The following is a 25,388-nucleotide window of genomic DNA, read 5'->3' on the forward strand; positions in this document are numbered from 1 at the left end:
GTGGACTGTCAGGCCACGTCTTCAAGATTCCATTTCCAACAGGACATAGTTAACTCTTCAATTTGTGTCTATAGGGGTGGAGTACCACTACAAATTCTGAAACTATACACACACAGTATGGACTTTGTTCTCCCCCTTTGTGTGTTAGTGCTAAGTGCTCCCTCAGTGGTTCTAAGTGCCCTCTCTGTGCCTCTCCCACTACCCAAGTACAATGATGTACCAGCTGGAGAGCCAGTTTGGTGTAGTGGTTAGGAGTGTGGACTTCTAATTTGGCATGCCAGGTTCGATTCTGCGCTCCCCCACATGCAACCAGCTGGGTGACCTTGGGCTCGCCATGGCACTGTTAAAACTGTTTTGACCAAGCAGTGATATCAGGGCTCTCTCAGCCTCATCCACCCCCCCCCCCCACCTGTCTGTTGTGGGGAGAGGAAAGGGAAGGCGACTGTAAGCCGCTCTGAGCCTCCTTCGGGCAGGGAAAAACGGCATGTAAGAACCAACTTCTTCTACCCTCTACATATATGTGTCTGGAACCACAAAGCCACAAAGCCGGAGTCCCATGTTACTTGTGCCTATTATCTGAACTATGGGACATCTGTGACGGGATTTATGTAATATAGGGGTGGAAGTTGTGATTGGATGCAGATTAGGGTGTTTGACTGTCACTAGACAGGGGGATAATGAACTGCAGCTATAGCTAGTATCTGTGTAGCACTAGGCCTTGTGGGAGGGAATGCGGGGGGGGATTTGGACTTTTCCACTAGAGTAGCAATCCCCACATGTGGCCTGTTGACTAACTGGAGGTGGGCCGCGAAGGACGCCTTCTCCCCCCCCCCCCGGCCCTTTACTTCATCCACGATCCGGCAGGCGCACATGGGACTATCTCGTTGCAGAGAAACAAGCTCAGGGTTCCCATTGATTTGTCATTGTCATGAGTTAAAATTTCCATGAAAATAAAATGTTCCTTATGTTACGCATGGCAGGATCCCTGCCTTATGCCTTGGCACACTGTACTCCTTAACCAATAGCGCAGCGCGACAGTCTAGACTTGGGAGCAAGCTAGACACAGGACAGACCAAGTCACTCTGGCAGGGCAATGTCAGAGCAGACTCCATCTTAGGAAACAGGACAAGCCCAGGCTTGTTCTCAGCTACTGGTTTGGAAATCCAGGTGCCTCCATGCCCTACTCTCCACCCCCCCCCCTTGTATTTCTAAGTGAGTGGACTGGCTTCCTCCTGTTTGCCTAAGGGCTCCTAGGAAAATCCTTTGTCTTGCAACATTTTTCACACTTGGCCCCTCTGCCAGGGGATATTTCCTCCCCACACCCTGCCAGCTAGACCTGATGGCTCTCTTCCTCAGAGCCATTAATACCTTTATCCAAATCCATTTACGGCCATCACCCCCCACTTGGCCAGGTATTGTCCTAATCTCTGGGGACCCTGGAAACCTCCAGCACATGCTTACCTGAGCCTTGTCACATAGCCCCCTTCCCAAAATCCTATAAAAACTGTGGTTTCACACAGACACTCTGAGTGTCTTCCAACCCTGGACCTCCCACGCTGGTTCGTGCCTCTTCCTCTGACCCACCACTCCTCGGACAGGTAACTATCAAGCCTTCCACTCTTCCTCCCCCTTCTCTATATGACTGCTTGTATGTGTGTGTTAGCTATTTATGTGTCTTTTTGTTATTTTCCTTTCAATAAAAGCTTATATTAACATTTTACCATTTAAATCTGTGTTTGCCTTGAGTTCCTACAGGTGGAATAACCCTCGTATACAAAGGTAACGATCCAATAACGCTAAGTTACCCCCCTCTCGCAGCATTTGAGCTAATATTCCCCACAAGCTCAAAGATACGTGTTTTAGGACACGTGTCCAGCAATTTGGGTAACAGATTATGGTGGAGAATGCGGGCAATTGCCCCAGGCTTACTCGGGAGTAAAGTGGACGCACGGCACTCTCCAGTAACCCGGACGTAAGGGGAAAAGCCCATTTGAACTCTTGGCATAAGTGTGTGAATGTGCGCTTGGAAGTGTGCTTTCTAAAAGGGTTGGCCTCTCTCTCTCTTTTCTACCCTTTTGCTATTGTTTTTCTCCTGCTGGAGATTAGTTTCCTTTAAGGCTAGGAACACCGAAGCAAGGTTTTCTTAGGCTTAGACGGGCGGGTGGACGACACGCACCCAACAACTAGGGATTTGCCAAGCGTAGGAAGGCGTTAGGCAAAATTCCTCTTAGCTGTAGGAAGGACCAGGAAAATCCCCCTACTGCTAAAATCTGTGCAAGCAGAGTCGCTCTCTGTAGCACAAAACTGCCCTGCGGCCGCAGGAGTTGGAGTTTCAAGTGTCGGGAGTGGCACGAGAACTCAAGCGGGCTTTGCGAAGCTCAGATGATCCAGGTTTTGGTAATTTTCCCCGTGTTCAGGAAAGCCAGGGTGATCCTAACCGAATAAATTAGCCGGTACCCTCAGGTTTTCTTGGTAGTTTTGTCCCTGAATCAAGAGAGCCCCGGCCATCTCGGTATAAAATAAGAAAACTAGCCAAACCCCGTAAGGACGTGCCTTGACGGGAGCCCTTCCCCTTTTCCCCTTGCCGCTTTGAAGGATATAGAAGCCGCAAGAAAATCCCCCAGTGATTTCTTCCCTAAAAATACCTTCAGGTTTTTGGTGGTTTTCCCGAGGATCAAGTGCGCTCCGGCAACCTTGATTAGAAAAATCAGCCATCTGCTTGGTTTTTCGGTAGTTTTTGCCCTGAACTGAGAAGAGCCCCAGCCATTCTCAGCCAAAAACAAACTAGCCACACCCGTGAGAGGTTAAACTCCACGGGATCCTTTTCCCTCTCTCCCCTGCTGTTCAAGAGACGAGCAGCGGCTGCCCCTAAACTCATCCCCTCTGTGCTTGCTTGCCCAGCGACAAGAAGCCAGAAAACCAAGCCCCGTCCCCTTTAAGATCTTGGAAATTAATAGGAAGAAATGGCATCCAGATTCAATCTGACTAGCCTGATTGCCCGTAAGGAACCGGCAGACAGATTGACACTCTGGGTGACCAAGAAGGGCGGCCGGAACCCCTGGCGCCCGGGAGCTTTCAAAAGCTCCAACCCCCTGGAAACCCTTACCGAGACTTTCCAAGAATGGTGTAACACCAGGAAGCTCGGGGGTGGCAGTAAGGACTCTTATGCCACTTGGGGTATGTTTGTTGCCCTTCAGGACAGTGTAGCCCAGATTGCTGAGCTGCAACATGCCCTAGAGGAGAAGGATGCCCTAGTGAAGGAGCAGGTAGCTCAGCTGACTGACCGTCTCGAACAACGGGAGGCCCAGTTAGCTGATCTCCTGGAACAGCGTGAGGCTCATATCATCCACCTCTCTGAGATGGAGGACATGAGAACTGAGCGCTTGAGTGCACGGATGGAGAAGGCTCATCAGCTTCAGACCATCCAGGAACTAGAAAGTCAGCTCCAAGCCACAAGGCAAAGAGCTGAAGTAGCAGAGGCTCGCATTCTCAAGCTAGAAGCAGAGCTAGTTAAGATCAAGGGAGCTGCACAGTTCCTAGTGGAGAACAATGTGGCCAAGCATGCTCAAGTAAGCCATGAGGCATGCCATAGAAAAATGCAGCAACTTGAAAAGCAGTTAGAGCTCCAAAGGGCTCTAGTTGCCACAATTCATACAGAGACTCTTCCCCTTCTACCTTCTGAGCCTCTGCCAGAAGAAATAACCCCCAAAATGTTCATAGAACCTCAAGGGGAAAATTCAGCTCCCTTCCACCCAGTTCTAGTTATAACCCCTGCAGATAGAACTGAGAGGCAGGAAATCCAGAAACAGCTCCCCATTGCAGGCCAGCTTAGAGAATCAGATTCTCTTGAATTTCCCACTAACCAGGACTCCAAAAATTTAAACATTCAGACAAACAGTGGTCTCCACTCTCAGTACAGGATCAAGAGGGAGAACCGCTTTAATCAGAATCACCCCAATTCTAATAGGAATAGAGACAATCGCTCCCTGCAGCCACCTAATGGCTGGAGCAAACAAAAGCCAGGAGAAAGGAGTAAGCCACAAAATGGTTTCCCTTCAAATAATTTCCCCCAAAATACTCTCAAACCTAAATACATCCAGAATAGAAATTCTGCCCATCAGCAGCGCAATAAAAGAATCAGTAACAGGACTTTTCTATGGCGGGAACTTAGAAATACTGGAGCAGACATGTCCCAGTATCATGACCAACCAACATCTGTACTCATGTTTGGTTTTGTAAAGGCCATTAGAAAGAAAAGGAACAGAGACAGATGTGAGCTACAGAAAACTAGCCCCATAGAAATTTCTTCTCAATCCCCTAAGAACTGGCAGAAGGAAATAGAGAAATTTAAAACTCTTACCCAGAAACAAGATTTAGAAATTAAGGATCTTAATGAGAAAAACAAGGAATTCCAGGGTGAACTTTTAAAAGTAAAAGCACATTTGCAAAATGTACTGGATTTCCAAAGCCACACAGATAGTAAATTGAAAAGAAAATACAGAAGATCCAGTAACCCAGCTTCACCTCTTGTCTTTAAAGAAGAGGAAATATTCTCAGTTCCCCCATCACAGAGTCAGGAAGGAAACCCTGCCTCTGAACCTGTACAGAGTTCCAAAATCCAAGGTGACAACCATTATTTTAACAGGGAAGAATTTGTTGCAAGGACAACATTCCTTTTCAATTTTCTCTTAGCTTCCCTAAAGTTAACAGATTTCCAATTATTTTCTCAACTTCCACAAATGGTTCCAGTGCCACTGAGTTAATTTAATATGTGTGCTTCCATTTTTACTTTTTAAATTTTAAAATTTTAAATTTGGCTGCAATTGGTAGAGCCTCCAGCTATAGTTGCAGTCACACTGAAACAGCCACTATTTTGCAATCTTAAAACAGACTCTCTTTGTCTAACTGCCTTCCTAGGCACTCAGCCCCATGACTCATGCCTTGCTCTCCCCTATCCAGGCAAATAATCTACATAACTAAGGAACTTTAACAGCACAGAAAGTATTCTTTCTTCTCAAATCAGGAAGGGAAGAAGTTTTGTTTCTTTAAAGACTGACCCCTACCTCAGAGAGAATCTAAGGGGGGGGAGAGCACAGTAAAATAGTTCTGTTCTAAAATATGTTTTGTTTTAGTTTTTATTTTAAGACAATTTTGGCTGCTTTTAGTATTTGAAATATTTTCTCTTTGAGAAAAGGCATTCCCTCCATAGCTTTTCCTTCCCTCTGACATTTTTACTTCCTATTTCAAATTTTAATTGGCAGTTAACATTTTTTCCCTCTTTTCATAAGACAATTTTGTTTAAAAATCTGTTTTTGCAATTTTGCTTTTGTTTTGAATATGTTTAGAAAGCTTCATACAGACCTTTCATTTGGGCACTCAGGCTTCCACTCAGCCTGACTCCTATGAAAAGGCACTCTGTGTATGTACAGAGGAACAGTCTTTCCTCCTTAAGAACACAATTATTTTGACACACTATTGTGTAATGGGACTCTGACTTCATCTTCATGTTCCTCTCATTCATTCTTTCCCACTCATATTCTCAGCAGTACTCCAATGTAACTTTTAAAAGAAGCAATTGACATCTAATCAGCCTGGCCTACCAGCAGGCAGATCACGATCTGAAAAACAAGTTTCTATACCTCAACCTTTAAATTTTCTTTAAGGTTATTTGTTTTATTCATTTTTAGAAGAAACCTTTGCTTTTAGATTTGTGCTTATGTGCTCTAACTTTTTAGATTTATGTCAATCCACAATATTTTGCAAATTCTTTTGCCATGTTTTTGAGTCCTCTTTTAATTAGGAGTCCTCTCTTCTGCTCTTTATAGCAAGGAAGAGATCACAATCCAAGTTTTGTTTTTGAAGCTTTCTTTTTGTGTTCTGATTTATCTTATGTTCCTTATAGAGAAAAATCTGTAGTATGTTTTCTGCTTATGCTTTTAACCTATTGCATATCAGAGCTTCTATTTCTTGTTGTGCTTATTAACTGGGAAGCAATTGACCAGATTCTATCTAGCAATTCTTCTTTTTTTTCCCCTTCATATATATATTTGTATTTGAGCTGCTAATCTATTCATTCACAGACCATGTGCTACATGTTTGCAGGAACTTTTCTGAATGCTTCTTTTTACACAACAGTGCAGAAGGTCAGTAGACCTAGTCTCCTTCCAGGACTTCCAGGACTTTCTCTCCTCTTGTGTATTTCTACAAAGCATCTTGCTTCAGTCACCCATAGTAATCTATCAGTTTTCTCTCAAATTCCCAAACTCACCAGGAGTTTGGCAACCTCCTTCCTTTGTTGTATGATTGCACTCTAATCTCCATCTCCCTCCCTGGAGATGGCATCTAGCTCCTCTTAAATTCTATTTTCAGTCTCTGTAAGGTCATGGTGGGCACCCACCACAGTAGATCTTTTCAACAGTCACTTATGGGGGCACCCCTCTGCTCCAATCTTTCATTTTGAGTTCATTGTCTTCAAAGCTCTAAATTTTTGAGTATTTTTCCCTAATCTGTATATCCATCAGGCTGTGTTCCTACTTGAGCCCAGCCTCAACAGACTTTGCAGCCTCACTCTTTGCAGCTGCACACACTTCTCCATTGAACTTTTGTCAATCTTTTGTCCTTCTCTCAATTGGGTGTCTCCCCTTTGAGCTCTTCAGCTCCACTGTGCTGTTGACGCTTTGGGCCGCTCAAATATTCTTGCAACCCACATCTGCCAAGCCTGCCCTAGTGAGGCTCCAGGCTTGTGCATCACAAACCTCAGATTGCCAGGCCAGTTCCTGATGGTCCTGCCTGTGTGCTCTTCACCTGTATCCTGCTCGCCAACCTCCAGACCTGACCTGGTCAAGATGACAGCAATCCCCTGCCTGCGTTTGCTATGGATGTGTTCCTGTGGTCATGACCTGCTGCTCTGCACTTTCTGCCCCAGCCTACTTGCTGGTGAACTACTGATGCTTGCTGTTTACCCCAGCTCCTGCTCTATGAAGCCTCACTGCCCAGCCAGCCTGCTTCTTCTTCTGTATGCTACCTCTGACCCTGCGTATGCTCTGACAACCTGGATTAGTGCCTTCACTGCCTCTTCCCCTGCAATTTCAGTCACGAGGGGGGGAAGAAGATCAACTTGCAAGCTAACCCGGACCTGCACACATCTCCAGCTATTTGCTTGTTGCCACAACCTCTTGCCAGTGGCTCTCTCATAAAATGGATCCTCACCAAAGTTGCTTTTTACCCCCATGGAGGAACCTCCTTTACCATTCTATGTGTTTGCAAACATCACCCAGCAATATCTTACAACAGCAAAAATATATATATATATATATATGCATATATATATCAACATCTTCAACTGCTGATCCAGTTGCTCATCTTCATCAATCCTCATGTTCAACTATTCAAGGAATCTCCAGCTTCACTCCCACCTTTACCAATGGGACAAGGGGGGGAGGAAGTTTTTCAAACTGTATTGTCTGTATTCCAAATTGTATTGTGCCCTGTATTTCAACTCACTGTCTATTGCATTGTGCCTGTACCAGTTTTAAATATGTATATAAGTTTTGCTAAATTGCTTAGCTTTACCTTGTCCTTATTGCATTGCTTATTAGAAGCCATTGCTTAGTTCATTGTCTAACTTTTTAGTTTCTGTCACTTTCTGCCTGCTTCATAGTAATTGCTTGATATTCATTGCCAGCATTTTTAGGATTGCCTAGTGCTGGCATTCTAAAATATTGTTCAGGTATTGCCCACAGTTTCCTGCCTGCATAGAATTTGGTTTTCCCTGCATTTGCTTTTTGTCTATTGTTTGCTAGATTGCCTTGCTCAACGTATTAGTTTGCATTGGTTCATTGCTTTATTCATATGGTGGAGACCTCACGCTTAGCTAGTTCATAGTTCATGTATGTTACATTTAGTTTTGAGTGGTTGTGGTAAAGAGGAACAGCAACTTCACAGCTTTCCTTAAGTCACCCAAACCCCTCCTAAATGTGTTTTGTTTTTAATTTGGCTTAAGTTTTTGTAGTTTTTGTAGTGGCAGAAGATGGCCCCACTTTTCTCTCTGAATTTCTAGTCTGAATTTCAATCTTTGCCGCCACTAACGCATTATACATTGGTCTGTAGTGAATAAATTGGACATATAATTCACTACAGAAGGGGGGGAATGTTACGCATGGCAGGATCCCTGCCTTATGCCTTGGCACACTGTACTCCTTAACCAATAGCGCAGCGCGACAGTCTAGACTTGGGAGCAAGCTAGACACAGGACAGACCAAGTCACTCTGGCAGGGCAATGTCAGAGCAGACTCCATCTTAGGAAACAGGACAAGCCCAGGCTTGTTCTCAGCTACTGGTTTGGAAATCCAGGTGCCTCCATGCCCTACTCTCCACCCCCCCCCCCCTTGTATTTCTAAGTGAGTGGACTGGCTTCCTCCTGTTTGCCTAAGGGCTCCTAGGAAAATCCTTTGTCTTGCAACATTTTTCACACTTGGCCCCTCTGCCAGGGGATATTTCCTCCCCACACCCTGCCAGCTAGACCTGATGGCTCTCTTCCTCAGAGCCATTAATACCTTTATCCAAATCCATTTACGGCCATCACCCCCCACTTGGCCAGGTATTGTCCTAATCTCTGGGGACCCTGGAAACCTCCAGCACATGCTTACCTGAGCCTTGTCACATAGCCCCCTTCCCAAAATCCTATAAAAACTGTGGTTTCACACAGACACTCTGAGTGTCTTCCAACCCTGGACCTCCCACGCTGGTTCGTGCCTCTTCCTCTGACCCACCACTCCTCGGACAGGTAACTATCAAGCCTTCCACTCTTCCTCCCCCTTCTCTATATGACTGCTTGTATGTGTGTGTTAGCTATTTATGTGTCTTTTTGTTATTTTCCTTTCAATAAAAGCTTATATTAACATTTTACCATTTAAATCTGTGTTTGCCTTGAGTTCCTACAGGTGGAATAACCCTCGTATACAAAGGTAACGATCCAATAACGCTAAGTTACCCCCCTCTCGCAGCATTTGAGCTAATATTCCCCACAAGCTCAAAGATACGTGTTTTAGGACACGTGTCCAGCAATTTGGGTAACAGATTATGGTGGAGAATGCGGGCAATTGCCCCAGGCTTACTCGGGAGTAAAGTGGACGCACGGCACTCTCCAGTAACCCGGACGTAAGGGGAAAAGCCCATTTGAACTCTTGGCATAAGTGTGTGAATGTGCGCTTGGAAGTGTGCTTTCTAAAAGGGTTGGCCTCTCTCTCTCTTTTCTACCCTTTTGCTATTGTTTTTCTCCTGCTGGAGATTAGTTTCCTTTAAGGCTAGGAACACCGAAGCAAGGTTTTCTTAGGCTTAGACGGGCGGGTGGACGACACGCACCCAACAACTAGGGATTTGCCAAGCGTAGGAAGGCGTTAGGCAAAATTCCTCTTAGCTGTAGGAAGGACCAGGAAAATCCCCCTACTGCTAAAATCTGTGCAAGCAGAGTCGCTCTCTGTAGCACAAAACTGCCCTGCGGCCGCAGGAGTTGGAGTTTCAAGTGTCGGGAGTGGCACGAGAACTCAAGCGGGCTTTGCGAAGCTCAGATGATCCAGGTTTTGGTAATTTTCCCCGTGTTCAGGAAAGCCAGGGTGATCCTAACCGAATAAATTAGCCGGTACCCTCAGGTTTTCTTGGTAGTTTTGTCCCTGAATCAAGAGAGCCCCGGCCATCTCGGTATAAAATAAGAAAACTAGCCAAACCCCGTAAGGACGTGCCTTGACGGGAGCCCTTCCCCTTTTCCCCTTGCCGCTTTGAAGGATATAGAAGCCGCAAGAAAATCCCCCAGTGATTTCTTCCCTAAAAATACCTTCAGGTTTTTGGTGGTTTTCCCGAGGATCAAGTGCGCTCCGGCAACCTTGATTAGAAAAATCAGCCATCTGCTTGGTTTTTCGGTAGTTTTTGCCCTGAACTGAGAAGAGCCCCAGCCATTCTCAGCCAAAAACAAACTAGCCACACCCGTGAGAGGTTAAACTCCACGGGATCCTTTTCCCTCTCTCCCCTGCTGTTCAAGAGACGAGCAGCGGCTGCCCCTAAACTCATCCCCTCTGTGCTTGCTTGCCCAGCGACAAGAAGCCAGAAAACCAAGCCCCGTCCCCTTTAAGATCTTGGAAATTAATAGGAAGAAATGGCATCCAGATTCAATCTGACTAGCCTGATTGCCCGTAAGGAACCGGCAGACAGATTGACACTCTGGGTGACCAAGAAGGGCGGCCGGAACCCCTGGCGCCCGGGAGCTTTCAAAAGCTCCAACCCCCTGGAAACCCTTACCGAGACTTTCCAAGAATGGTGTAACACCAGGAAGCTCGGGGGTGGCAGTAAGGACTCTTATGCCACTTGGGGTATGTTTGTTGCCCTTCAGGACAGTGTAGCCCAGATTGCTGAGCTGCAACATGCCCTAGAGGAGAAGGATGCCCTAGTGAAGGAGCAGGTAGCTCAGCTGACTGACCGTCTCGAACAACGGGAGGCCCAGTTAGCTGATCTCCTGGAACAGCGTGAGGCTCATATCATCCACCTCTCTGAGATGGAGGACATGAGAACTGAGCGCTTGAGTGCACGGATGGAGAAGGCTCATCAGCTTCAGACCATCCAGGAACTAGAAAGTCAGCTCCAAGCCACAAGGCAAAGAGCTGAAGTAGCAGAGGCTCGCATTCTCAAGCTAGAAGCAGAGCTAGTTAAGATCAAGGGAGCTGCACAGTTCCTAGTGGAGAACAATGTGGCCAAGCATGCTCAAGTAAGCCATGAGGCATGCCATAGAAAAATGCAGCAACTTGAAAAGCAGTTAGAGCTCCAAAGGGCTCTAGTTGCCACAATTCATACAGAGACTCTTCCCCTTCTACCTTCTGAGCCTCTGCCAGAAGAAATAACCCCCAAAATGTTCATAGAACCTCAAGGGGAAAATTCAGCTCCCTTCCACCCAGTTCTAGTTATAACCCCTGCAGATAGAACTGAGAGGCAGGAAATCCAGAAACAGCTCCCCATTGCAGGCCAGCTTAGAGAATCAGATTCTCTTGAATTTCCCACTAACCAGGACTCCAAAAATTTAAACATTCAGACAAACAGTGGTCTCCACTCTCAGTACAGGATCAAGAGGGAGAACCGCTTTAATCAGAATCACCCCAATTCTAATAGGAATAGAGACAATCGCTCCCTGCAGCCACCTAATGGCTGGAGCAAACAAAAGCCAGGAGAAAGGAGTAAGCCACAAAATGGTTTCCCTTCAAATAATTTCCCCCAAAATACTCTCAAACCTAAATACATCCAGAATAGAAATTCTGCCCATCAGCAGCGCAATAAAAGAATCAGTAACAGGACTTTTCTATGGCGGGAACTTAGAAATACTGGAGCAGACATGTCCCAGTATCATGACCAACCAACATCTGTACTCATGTTTGGTTTTGTAAAGGCCATTAGAAAGAAAAGGAACAGAGACAGATGTGAGCTACAGAAAACTAGCCCCATAGAAATTTCTTCTCAATCCCCTAAGAACTGGCAGAAGGAAATAGAGAAATTTAAAACTCTTACCCAGAAACAAGATTTAGAAATTAAGGATCTTAATGAGAAAAACAAGGAATTCCAGGGTGAACTTTTAAAAGTAAAAGCACATTTGCAAAATGTACTGGATTTCCAAAGCCACACAGATAGTAAATTGAAAAGAAAATACAGAAGATCCAGTAACCCAGCTTCACCTCTTGTCTTTAAAGAAGAGGAAATATTCTCAGTTCCCCCATCACAGAGTCAGGAAGGAAACCCTGCCTCTGAACCTGTACAGAGTTCCAAAATCCAAGGTGACAACCATTATTTTAACAGGGAAGAATTTGTTGCAAGGACAACATTCCTTTTCAATTTTCTCTTAGCTTCCCTAAAGTTAACAGATTTCCAATTATTTTCTCAACTTCCACAAATGGTTCCAGTGCCACTGAGTTAATTTAATATGTGTGCTTCCATTTTTACTTTTTAAATTTTAAAATTTTAAATTTGGCTGCAATTGGTAGAGCCTCCAGCTATAGTTGCAGTCACACTGAAACAGCCACTATTTTGCAATCTTAAAACAGACTCTCTTTGTCTAACTGCCTTCCTAGGCACTCAGCCCCATGACTCATGCCTTGCTCTCCCCTATCCAGGCAAATAATCTACATAACTAAGGAACTTTAACAGCACAGAAAGTATTCTTTCTTCTCAAATCAGGAAGGGAAGAAGTTTTGTTTCTTTAAAGACTGACCCCTACCTCAGAGAGAATCTAAGGGGGGGGAGAGCACAGTAAAATAGTTCTGTTCTAAAATATGTTTTGTTTTAGTTTTTATTTTAAGACAATTTTGGCTGCTTTTAGTATTTGAAATATTTTCTCTTTGAGAAAAGGCATTCCCTCCATAGCTTTTCCTTCCCTCTGACATTTTTACTTCCTATTTCAAATTTTAATTGGCAGTTAACATTTTTTCCCTCTTTTCATAAGACAATTTTGTTTAAAAATCTGTTTTTGCAATTTTGCTTTTGTTTTGAATATGTTTAGAAAGCTTCATACAGACCTTTCATTTGGGCACTCAGGCTTCCACTCAGCCTGACTCCTATGAAAAGGCACTCTGTGTATGTACAGAGGAACAGTCTTTCCTCCTTAAGAACACAATTATTTTGACACACTATTGTGTAATGGGACTCTGACTTCATCTTCATGTTCCTCTCATTCATTCTTTCCCACTCATATTCTCAGCAGTACTCCAATGTAACTTTTAAAAGAAGCAATTGACATCTAATCAGCCTGGCCTACCAGCAGGCAGATCACGATCTGAAAAACAAGTTTCTATACCTCAACCTTTAAATTTTCTTTAAGGTTATTTGTTTTATTCATTTTTAGAAGAAACCTTTGCTTTTAGATTTGTGCTTATGTGCTCTAACTTTTTAGATTTATGTCAATCCACAATATTTTGCAAATTCTTTTGCCATGTTTTTGAGTCCTCTTTTAATTAGGAGTCCTCTCTTCTGCTCTTTATAGCAAGGAAGAGATCACAATCCAAGTTTTGTTTTTGAAGCTTTCTTTTTGTGTTCTGATTTATCTTATGTTCCTTATAGAGAAAAATCTGTAGTATGTTTTCTGCTTATGCTTTTAACCTATTGCATATCAGAGCTTCTATTTCTTGTTGTGCTTATTAACTGGGAAGCAATTGACCAGATTCTATCTAGCAATTCTTCTTTTTTTTCCCCTTCATATATATATTTGTATTTGAGCTGCTAATCTATTCATTCACAGACCATGTGCTACATGTTTGCAGGAACTTTTCTGAATGCTTCTTTTTACACAACAGTGCAGAAGGTCAGTAGACCTAGTCTCCTTCCAGGACTTCCAGGACTTTCTCTCCTCTTGTGTATTTCTACAAAGCATCTTGCTTCAGTCACCCATAGTAATCTATCAGTTTTCTCTCAAATTCCCAAACTCACCAGGAGTTTGGCAACCTCCTTCCTTTGTTGTATGATTGCACTCTAATCTCCATCTCCCTCCCTGGAGATGGCATCTAGCTCCTCTTAAATTCTATTTTCAGTCTCTGTAAGGTCATGGTGGGCACCCACCACAGTAGATCTTTTCAACAGTCACTTATGGGGGCACCCCTCTGCTCCAATCTTTCATTTTGAGTTCATTGTCTTCAAAGCTCTAAATTTTTGAGTATTTTTCCCTAATCTGTATATCCATCAGGCTGTGTTCCTACTTGAGCCCAGCCTCAACAGACTTTGCAGCCTCACTCTTTGCAGCTGCACACACTTCTCCATTGAACTTTTGTCAATCTTTTGTCCTTCTCTCAATTGGGTGTCTCCCCTTTGAGCTCTTCAGCTCCACTGTGCTGTTGACGCTTTGGGCCGCTCAAATATTCTTGCAACCCACATCTGCCAAGCCTGCCCTAGTGAGGCTCCAGGCTTGTGCATCACAAACCTCAGATTGCCAGGCCAGTTCCTGATGGTCCTGCCTGTGTGCTCTTCACCTGTATCCTGCTCGCCAACCTCCAGACCTGACCTGGTCAAGATGACAGCAATCCCCTGCCTGCGTTTGCTATGGATGTGTTCCTGTGGTCATGACCTGCTGCTCTGCACTTTCTGCCCCAGCCTACTTGCTGGTGAACTACTGATGCTTGCTGTTTACCCCAGCTCCTGCTCTATGAAGCCTCACTGCCCAGCCAGCCTGCTTCTTCTTCTGTATGCTACCTCTGACCCTGCGTATGCTCTGACAACCTGGATTAGTGCCTTCACTGCCTCTTCCCCTGCAATTTCAGTCACGAGGGGGGGAAGAAGATCAACTTGCAAGCTAACCCGGACCTGCACACATCTCCAGCTATTTGCTTGTTGCCACAACCTCTTGCCAGTGGCTCTCTCATAAAATGGATCCTCACCAAAGTTGCTTTTTACCCCCATGGAGGAACCTCCTTTACCATTCTATGTGTTTGCAAACATCACCCAGCAATATCTTACAACAGCAAAAATATATATATATATATATATGCATATATATATCAACATCTTCAACTGCTGATCCAGTTGCTCATCTTCATCAATCCTCATGTTCAACTATTCAAGGAATCTCCAGCTTCACTCCCACCTTTACCAATGGGACAAGGGGGGGAGGAAGTTTTTCAAACTGTATTGTCTGTATTCCAAATTGTATTGTGCCCTGTATTTCAACTCACTGTCTATTGCATTGTGCCTGTACCAGTTTTAAATATGTATATAAGTTTTGCTAAATTGCTTAGCTTTACCTTGTCCTTATTGCATTGCTTATTAGAAGCCATTGCTTAGTTCATTGTCTAACTTTTTAGTTTCTGTCACTTTCTGCCTGCTTCATAGTAATTGCTTGATATTCATTGCCAGCATTTTTAGGATTGCCTAGTGCTGGCATTCTAAAATATTGTTCAGGTATTGCCCACAGTTTCCTGCCTGCATAGAATTTGGTTTTCCCTGCATTTGCTTTTTGTCTATTGTTTGCTAGATTGCCTTGCTCAACGTATTAGTTTGCATTGGTTCATTGCTTTATTCATATGGTGGAGACCTCACGCTTAGCTAGTTCATAGTTCATGTATGTTACATTTAGTTTTGAGTGGTTGTGGTAAAGAGGAACAGCAACTTCACAGCTTTCCTTAAGTCACCCAAACCCCTCCTAAATGTGTTTTGTTTTTAATTTGGCTTAAGTTTTTGTAGTTTTTGTAGTGGCAGAAGATGGCCCCACTTTTCTCTCTGAATTTCTAGTCTGAATTTCAATCTTTGCCGCCACTAACGCATTATACATTGGTCTGTAGTGAATAAATTGGACATATAATTCACTACAGAAGGGGGGGAATGTTACGCATGGCAGGATCCCTGCCTTATGCCTTGGCACACTGTACTCCTTAACCAATAGCGCAGCGCGACAGTCTAGACTTGGGAGCAAGCTAGACACAGGACAGACCAAGTCACTCTGGCAGGGCAATGTCAGAGCAGACTCCATCTTAGGAAACAGGACAAGCCCAGGCTTGTTCTCAGCTACTGGTTTGGAAATCCAGGTGCCTCCATGCCCTACTCTCCACCCCCCCCCCCCTTGTATTTCTAAGTGAGTGGACTGGCTTCCTCCTGTTTGCCTAAGGGCTCCTAGGAAAATCCTTTGTCTTGCAACATTTTTCACACTTGGCCCCTCTGCCAGGGGATATTTCCTCCCCACACCCTGCCAGCTAGACCTGATGGCTCTCTTCCTCAGAGCCATTAATACCTTTATCCAAATCCATTTACGGCCATCACCCCCCACTTGGCCAGGTATTGTCCTAATCTCTGGGGACCCTGGAAACCTCCAGCACATGCTTACCTGAGCCTTGTCACATAGCCCCCTTCCCAAAATCCTATAAAAACTGTGGTTTCACACAGACACTCTGAGTGTCTTCCAACCCTGGACCTCCCACGCTGGTTCGTGCCTCTTCCTCTGACCCACCACTCCTCGGACAGGTAACTATCAAGCCTTCCACTCTTCCTCCCCCTTCTCTATATGACTGCTTGTATGTGTGTGTTAGCTATTTATGTGTCTTTTTGTTATTTTCCTTTCAATAAAAGCTTATATTAACATTTTACCATTTAAATCTGTGTTTGCCTTGAGTTCCTACAGGTGGAATAACCCTCGTATACAAAGGTAACAATCCAATAACGCTAAGTTACCCCCCTCTCGCAGCATTTGAGCTAATATTCCCCACAAGCTCAAAGATACGTGTTTTAGGACACGTGTCCAGCAATTTGGGTAACACTTATGTTCATTGTTGTGGCGTGTCTGTATCTTATTTTGAAGGGATGTTTAAACATTACCATAGCGACCAGAGTCAGAGAGCGTTAGGGCAGTGGGCCTCAGTAAAATTGTCAAGTGTTGAGTGGTCCCCGGTGATAAAAAGGTTGGGGACCACTGCACTAGATAAACAAATATGGCTGGGCTGTAGTCTTTGTGAACATAACCTTCCACTAGTTTTGAGGAGGCATTTCCAGGCTGAGGCAGCTTAGGGAGCTGACTAACTCTTATTATACCCTGGGCTCATCCCTTTCCCTGACAGAACATGTTTGTTTTGGCAGCACCCTATACTGTTGCCCCACAGGATCCTGTTCACAGTGTAGCACTGATGGGTTACTATGCCAGCATATTGGCTGCAGAGGAGAGGACACGCAGTAATGGGTTTAAACTGCAAGTACAACGATATAGGCTAGATATCAGGAAAAAAAATTTCACAGTCAGAGTAGTTCAGCAGTGGAATAGGCTTCCTAAGGAGGTGGTGAGCTCCCCCTCACTGGCAGTCTTCAAGCAAAGGTTGGATATACACTTTTCTTGGATGCTTTAGGATGCTTAGGGCTGATCCTGCGTTGAGCAGGTGGTTGGACTAGATGGCCTGTATGGCCCCTTCCAACTCTATGATTCTATGATTCTATGATTCTATGATTCTATGATTCTATGATTCTATCTCTTAAAATATGCTAGAATAGCAGCTAGTTGGCTCTTTGAGTTACACACACACACACAAAGACAGAATTGTGCCACGAGTCAACCTATTAACTGAAAATAATTAAAAGGGTAAACCTCTTAACCAGGCAGCCAAATTAGTTTTAAAATATTTTTAACAGTATTTAAACCCATGGGTGATAGGCATCTTCTTAGAAGTGGCTTCGCTTTTTCTTGCTTATAATGAAAGGAAAGTGTCCTCTGAGGTTGTATCTTACTTTCATGTGAGATTTGTGCCACAGAAGAAAAAGTTAATATGCTCATCTTTGTCAGATCCTTTATTTGTCTTGTTCACCTTCATTTGTCCTTTATGATTATTTAGCTGGTGACAGCCTAAGATGTTAAGACAGATATGTCTGCAGCACCACTTATGCCAGAAAGGGAGCGTGTCTTAGATGGTATAGGAGCAAGGGTATTGATTATAGCAAATGCTGCAACTCTCATTTCCAATTCCAAATCATGAAAGAAAGGGGGGGGGGAATCTGACGGGAAGCTTTCATGAGTGACAAGATGAATGAAGAAAGAAATGAAGAAGAGGCAAAAAAAAAAAGTGTAATACCACCCTCACTGTAGTTAGCATAAGCTACAGTAGGAGATGAAGCCAGAGAGAAGAAGCTTGAAGAGACCTGAATTAACAGTTATTATTTGTTAACTGGATACATGGCAATTGAGATCTCATGTAGCTAAGAGACACTGCTATGAAATAGGAAGATGACTTATCAAAATCTCACCTTGGACCAATCAAATGATCTTCAGGATAAACAAGACCAATATACCTTCCTGAATAGTTATAAACTATACTATATTATACAGCAACCAGAAATTGAGAAGAATTTCAAACAGAATAATTGAAAATGCAGTCTCCCAAATTAGAGGGACTTAAAGAAATCCAATCTTGAGGTGACCACTGCACAGATCACTGTGGCCAAGCATTCCGGGGACAGGCATTCCAGGGAAAGGCTAGTAGCTTTACCTGGAACAGATGATAAATGCTGTATGAGCTACCCCCATGATGTGGGCCTGCATAGATGAGGAATCCAGAATCTAACCATGCAGCTACATAACAGAGGAAACAGTCACAGAAACACTGACAGTAAATTCCATTGAATAAAGTAGGTGTTACATCTGAGTAAACATGCATAGTCTTTCTCTGTAAATTCTACAAGGTATCCAGTTTGTTTATATACTTAGCGATTTAATCTTTTAAATTTTTTTTTATTAAACTTCAACATTATTTGCCAAAAGAATCCAATACACAATATATTCAAACACTAGGTAGGCACAATCTATAGTTATTTAATCAGGCTTGTGATGATGGAGAATTCTTAAAGGACCACTGTTTTGAGAAGGAAAACAGAGTGGGGGGAAATAAGATTTACATGATTCATTTTCAGAGGCAACTTACAAATATTACTCCACATTAGTAGAAACGAGCACAAATTAGACATTATAATAAGGAAGAACATAAAAGCAGGTCATGAAACTTAATACAGGGAATATATTAGTTTCTAAATGTGCTTCATGCTCTGGCAGTCAGCATGGAAATGTGTCTCTAGTACTTCTAGATTCAATTTAAATGTTTTCACTTTTTATACCTGCAGACATGGCTTCCATTCTATGATAGTTTGAAACTCTATTAACACAGAGAGAGGTTCACATAGGGGAGGCCTTTGATCTTTTAGGTGCAAACTCTTGAGACATCGTCACCTTCCCCTGGATGTGGGATAGTCTGCAGCTGGCTGTTTTGTTGCCTTTCTGTGAACCAAGGACAATCATGGATAAGACCGAGTTCCCAGTGGGGTTGGGTTGGGGAATGAGCAGATGTGCTTGCTGGTTTTAAATACAGATGAAAGGAAACCAAGAGAGCAGAAGTGTATGTGTGTGGGGGGGGGGGGGGGGGTGAAGGAGTTAGATTGACCCAACTAAGCCCTGAGCCAGCCTTCCAGAGCTACCCTGGACACAGGATATGACACCAGGTTGAATACACCTGTGGGCGCATTGGTGAAGCATGGAGATGAATCTTGCCATCAGGTGACCTGCCTGGCACCCACTATTACTCATCTCCTCCTGACCACTTCCTGGAGGAGGAGTGGCAAATCCTGGGATTTCTCATGGGCATACACTGCTGCATTTCCCCTTGCTACCAGGTGGTAAGAGCCTGCTGACAGTCCTGAGCTAAGCATGTTGCTGAATGGCTCCAGCCTCATGACCCCTTGAAAGAAGTTGCCAAAATGAGGGGGAGGCAAGCACACAAGCACACCCTTTCCCCCAAATGGATTCATCCCAGTGCCCCATCCACCCACACAAGCTTTGACAATAATGCTGCAGAACAGGAACAATATAGGCTGAAACAAATCTGTAATAAATATGAACCAAGGGAGGGAGAAGGCTGGAAATAAGTAAGGGCAAGGCCCACATAGCAGCCCAGGTAAATTGAGAAGGGGTGGACCATAGTGAAAACTCTGAATTCCAGGTCTTCCAGGAGCTCTGCTTCTCTCTGGCTGGCCCACTGCAGAGCTGATTAGCAGGCCCTTTGTTATCATCCTTCATATTCCGGTTGCTGGTCCAATGCCAGCAAAAATGGTCTCTCTCATCTCTTTCTTAGCCCTGACACAATGCAGCCCCAAGTAAATCCAGGTCTATTTACTTCATAATTCAACTCCTTCTCTCAAGTTTAGTAGCATTACTTTGTCCGTTCCCCATATCCTTCATCTTCTTGCAGCTAAGGAAGTGGGTTTCAAGGATTCCCAATTGTTCTGCCTGCCATAAGATCTTGTCTATATGAGGATAAGAGCACAATATGAAATTTACAAAAGCAGCATTTTTGCTTCCTGACTTAATTGTACTCCACTCCCACTCCCCCCAACCTTGGTATCCATTTCTTTTGTACAACCCACACTACTTTCTTAGAACTGGTCCTGGATTCACAACTTCTTGAATTCTGTCACATCCTTGAGTTAAGTGCTGTATCGTGGTTTTGGAAAGCACTATTCAGTGTCTAATCTTGCAGGGAAACTTTGGGTTTTTCTCAAGCAGACAAATTGCTGTGCATACAAATGTTGCACCTTTACCAAAAACTATTTAGGTGTCTGTACAGGGACAAGAATTCCATATTTGTGGAGGAGACTGTAAGGAAGGATGCTTTTAGTCATTTGACTTTTCAATTTCCTTTTATGGATTATCATGCTGATTTGACAATGCCAGACATCAAGTGTGGTTGTTAATTGCTGATCACCATCTGTACATACAGGACTGATGATACTGAGGGGTAAGGAATATCAATAATTACTCTGTCCGCAAAAGTATATCTAAACCTCTAGGAGAATAGTTGGGCAACTCTGGTATAATGAATTCCTGTGTGATGCTGCAGTTGCTGAAGTATGACACCTGGAAGAATTCTAGGAATGCCCTCTATATGTCCCTGTCATGTTGCATTGCAATCTCAGATACAGGGGTAAACTCATTTTTACTCAATTGCTGCAATGCTTATTGTGTAGTTTTCTTTTGCTCTTTGTTACTTCCTAAAGCTTTTAAAAGGTAGGTGGGATATAAATTTAATATATCTAATCCAATAATATGCTTGCTGGAATACAAAAAAATAACATCTTTTTTCATATTCCTGAAACAGAACATGTGAGATGACTTCTTTGTCCCTTCTTTGTCCCTGTATATAAGCATTCTCTATGGAGGCAGGGAAAGAGGAGAAGGATAAGGAGACACCAGCTGCAAAAAGGTGTTATATACACAGTGTAGAACACTTTGACTTAATGTGGTTTAACAGTGAACTTCATCCCAAAAACAATATCATCATTCATCACTATCAGTGCTGCCTGAGACTCTTCAGAGAGAAGCAGAGACTGCGATTATAAAAACATTGTTCTTTCTATCTTCTTGTCAGTTGCATCTGAAGGACATTGAAGGTGTTTTGGCTCATTTGGCTAATTTGTAACCCCTATGAGTTGGCCTGAATGCCAGAGTTCAACAGAAGTTCAAACACCAAACTCATGCTCTTCTCATGAAAAGGAGAAACAAAGAGCATGAAGGGTTGTGACAAATGTTTTTGTGTGGAAAATATTATTCAAATATTATAGAGTAAGGAGCAGAGGAAATGCAACACCACCAGATCCCTTGTCTGAAAAACTTGAGAGGGATACACAACATTGATTATTGCAGGGCCAACTGGGCAAGAAGGGGGGGACTCAGGTAGGCCCATTATGCACGGCTGCCGAAACGGCGATTTCGGGTCACATGGAAAACGCGGAGGGGGAAGACGCGACGCATACCGGTTATGCACGGGGCGGGGCGCGACGGCGGCAAAACCCAGAGTAACCGATTATGCATGCGCCGATCCGGGCGCCGCTTCTGGTTGCGCCCCGCTCACCCGGAAGCTGCGCTTTCTTCCGCGTTTCACTGATGCGGCTTTTTCGGCGGCATGCACCGAAGCTGCAGCCAGTTGCAGCCGGCTCCGTGCGTTATCCGTGATTTTAGTCGCCGCCATTCCACCCCGAATGTGCGCTAAAACCCCCGTGCATAATGGGTCGTACTGGAGCAATGGCTGATGGAACAGGGATACATTGGGATAACAATTGCAATGATCATACATTAGCCTGACTGTCTGAAAAGCCATCATGGAGGGCCATTTGGCATAGGCAGATCTCACCAATGAGGATGGCATCTGAAAATCACCATGGACATCTAGTCTCACTTGTAATCACTAGATAAAAAAGGATGTTGAGCATACAACCTAATCTTCCAGGTCCATGTTGGCAGTATATCTTTCTTCAATAATAGTACCTCTATTCTATGAAGAATTCTTCCAATCAGATCTCATTGAATTCAATTGATTTAGACTGGAGACATTTTGGACAGGATCACACACTAATTTTCATAAATACTTCAAAAAATAAGTTATTTGCTGTATTACAGCAGCATCCTTATGTTTCATTACCAGCTGCATTAAAAAGTTAAATACTTTTGTGTGGTGATGAGTTCTGTATTGGATAATACACTAGTTTAATAGTTAGAAAACTGCTTCTCATACATGATCATGTGCAACACACATTCAAAAAAAGGAGCCAGTAAATGCAAGAAGGAGTGGTGGTTGCCTGTAATGAAAATATATGTGAAGAAGTGGGGGATATGCAGACCTACAGGGGCTCACTCGAGGGTGGGGAGGAATCACATATCTAATCTCTCATTCCATTCTCCTTTATCTCTCCCCTTCCTATTAGGGCTTGCAGTCTCTCCCCTTCTCTCCCACCCACACTTCCATTATCTGTTAACTATTGGTAAGCCTTGTCCTTGACCCGGAAGTTATAATTGGTACAGAATGTGGCTGCCACGGTCCTCACTAGGACATCTTGGAGGGCCCATATTCAGCTGGTGCTACAACATTTGCATTGTTTACCAGTCTGTTTCTGGATCAAGTTCAAGGTTTTAGTTTTAACCTTTAAGGTTACACGCGGTCTGTGTCCTGCCTACCTACGGGACCACTTGGTTGCTTATGCCCCCCGCAGGGCTCTTTGCTCTGCGGGTGCAAACCTACTGGTGGTTCTGGGCCCTTGGGATATGCACCTGGCCCTGGCCCCAACCTGGTGGAATGAGCTCCTGGAAGAGCTAAGGGCCCTGCCGGATTTAACAGCTATCTGCAGGGCCTGTAAGACGGAGCTCTTCCGCCAGGCATATGATTGAGGCCAGTGCGGGTGGGCCCGATATTAGATCTGGGCTCCCTGGACCCATTTGAATGGTCTGATTGCCTCACTCCCATATTACCATAATACATATTACAATGATTCTAGAAGATCAGCAACCTGGTGCCCCTCGGCTAACATGGGGTAGCATGGGGGGGGGGCTAGTGGGGTTAGTTAGTATTCGCCTGCTGCCTAATAATGTTGATATTGTGGATTGATTGGTTTTAATGGGTATCAATTATGTGTTTTATTTTAATATTTTTACCTTGTAAACCGTCGTAAGCCTGAGGGAACGGCGGTATAAAAGTCTAATAAATAAATAAATAAGCCTTACTGGTTGGCTTGCCTGGTCTCAGCACAGCCGCTTCTGTCTACCAAGCTCATGTGGTGGTAGTGCCTGACTAGCTTAGATTTTTTAAAATTTATTTTCATATTTATATACATTCTATTCAGACTCAGGGAGGTTCACAATAAAATGATAAAAACCAGTATAACCCCATTTAACCCCATAAAGATTAACATTAAACAGTGGGCATTAAAAAGATGGTGATACAGAGTTCTAACCCCCCACCCTCTCCCTCTTTCCAACTATAGCGATCCAAGAGCTCTGTCTCATTGGGAGCGAGTGTCCTGGCTTACCCATGCAAAGGGATCCACCGATGGAGACTCTGGGACCCACCATGGCCACAACTATATGCCTGGTAGAAGAGCTCCATCTTAAAGGCCCTGCGGAAAGCTGACAGTTCCAACAGGGCCCGTGGGAGCCCATTCCTTCAGGTTGGGGCTAGGCCCTCCCTATTCCCCTCTGCCATCCACCCACAGCACTGTTTCCTCTCACTGAGCGGCTCATGCAGTGGCATGAGATGATGGTGGCTTCCACCTTTCTCAATATCATTTGGCTTGCTTGGTACCTCTGGCACCAGCGCGAGTTACTTAGTCAACTTAGTCAGCATCTCTCCTTCCATTTTGTTCCCTCAAAATCATGCTCAAGATTTTACTCTGTAGAATAGCCTTTCCAAACAGGTTTTTGTGAAACCCTGGGGATTCTTGACAGCCCTCAAAGGGTTTCCTTAATGGGAAGAGTTAATTGATTTTTTAAAAAATATGTGGTCATATCAACCTATCCATCCCTCCCAAAATGGCCAAAGATGGGCCTGGACATGTGGACCTATACACAGCTATGCCTCCCAACCATATTCTGCATGGTCATACTGCTCTTGGGGTTTCTTGATGCCTGAAGAATGTTTTAGGGATTTCTCAGTGGTAAAAATGTTGAGAAAGGCTGATCGTAGAATCATAATACTTTGCATTTTTTTCTGCCTCTTGGCAAGAAACCTGGGGCCTGACTCATCTTGTTACCCAAACTGCTGGGGAATCATAAATATAGCAAGAGGCTGGATAACACAGGATCTTTTACTACCAATTTTTACGGGGTCCTTTCCCTGGAAGAAACTCTTCTTAAATGAAGAAGACAATTAAGCTTACACTCAGGGGATTTATTTGGGGGAAATATTGGGACACTCTCAAAACACACACAGAAACAAAAACATACATACACAAAGTTCCAGAGGGGGACAAGATACTGCACCTTTCTTGGATCCAAGCAGCCCAGACACAGGGTTCACGACATCAGGGGGTGGACAGGATGCCGGGTGTGGACAACAACACACACACACACATGGTGTGCGCAAGGCTTGACATAGTGTTTGAAATTCCTGGGCCAACCCCAGAGACTGCCCACTAGGAGGTCTGTGATTGTTTTTTTTTTTAAATATATATATATATATATATATACACAAGTTTTTTTTATTTTCATAAAGATAGAAATATAGGATGCAATATGAATTATTAATACAAAAACAATAAATAAAATATAATCATCGTTTGAAAATATACGACCCCACATTAACTACACAGTGATATAAACTTTTGCCCAAAACTGAGTCTAAGAGCCATCCACATTTCCACTACATTAAAAAAGGCCTATTTAGATATAAAAAAGAAAAGTTGTTATTAATCAACTTACTTGAGAGATCGTAGACCTCACGTTAACTGCTTGATACAATCTAAGAGTTATCCTGGCAGATATTTCTAGGTTTAAGTTAGATGCTTAACATTAAACATTTCTTGTAGAACAGTATGAGTTTTGGCCCTGTATCAATACCATAATGAAGGGAAAGGAAAGTAGGGCTTTGCCTTAAAGATGTACAAAAAAAAATTACAAAAATTACAAAAAAATTACATAACTTCTCCTTATCCTTAATACAGATACATCTACAAAACAATTTATACTTGACCCATTCTAAGACCCATCCTGACAGGTATAAGTTGAGAGCTTTGCATTTTCTACAGATCAGTGTGAGCTTTGGCCCTATAACAATACACTAATAAAGAAAAAATAGGGGGGGGGGGAACCCCATTTTATATTTCCAACACTAACTATTATATTACCTATATGCCTACAAAGGAAAAGAAACAAGAGAGAGAAAAAACACTGCTTCCCCTTTTTCATAAAAATAGCAATGTAGGATACAGTATATGTTGTTAATACAGAGAATAGTAAAGTTTCCAGGTTTAGATTAAATGCTTAACATTAAACATAGAACAATATAAGCTTTCAGTCTTCTATAGCTTCTCCTTATCCTTAATTCAGATACATCTACAAAACAATTTATACTTGATCCATTCTAAGAGCC

Source organism: Paroedura picta, chromosome 1, assembly GCF_049243985.1.
Source record: "Paroedura picta isolate Pp20150507F chromosome 1, Ppicta_v3.0, whole genome shotgun sequence".
Lineage (NCBI taxonomy): Eukaryota > Metazoa > Chordata > Lepidosauria > Squamata > Gekkonidae > Paroedura > Paroedura picta.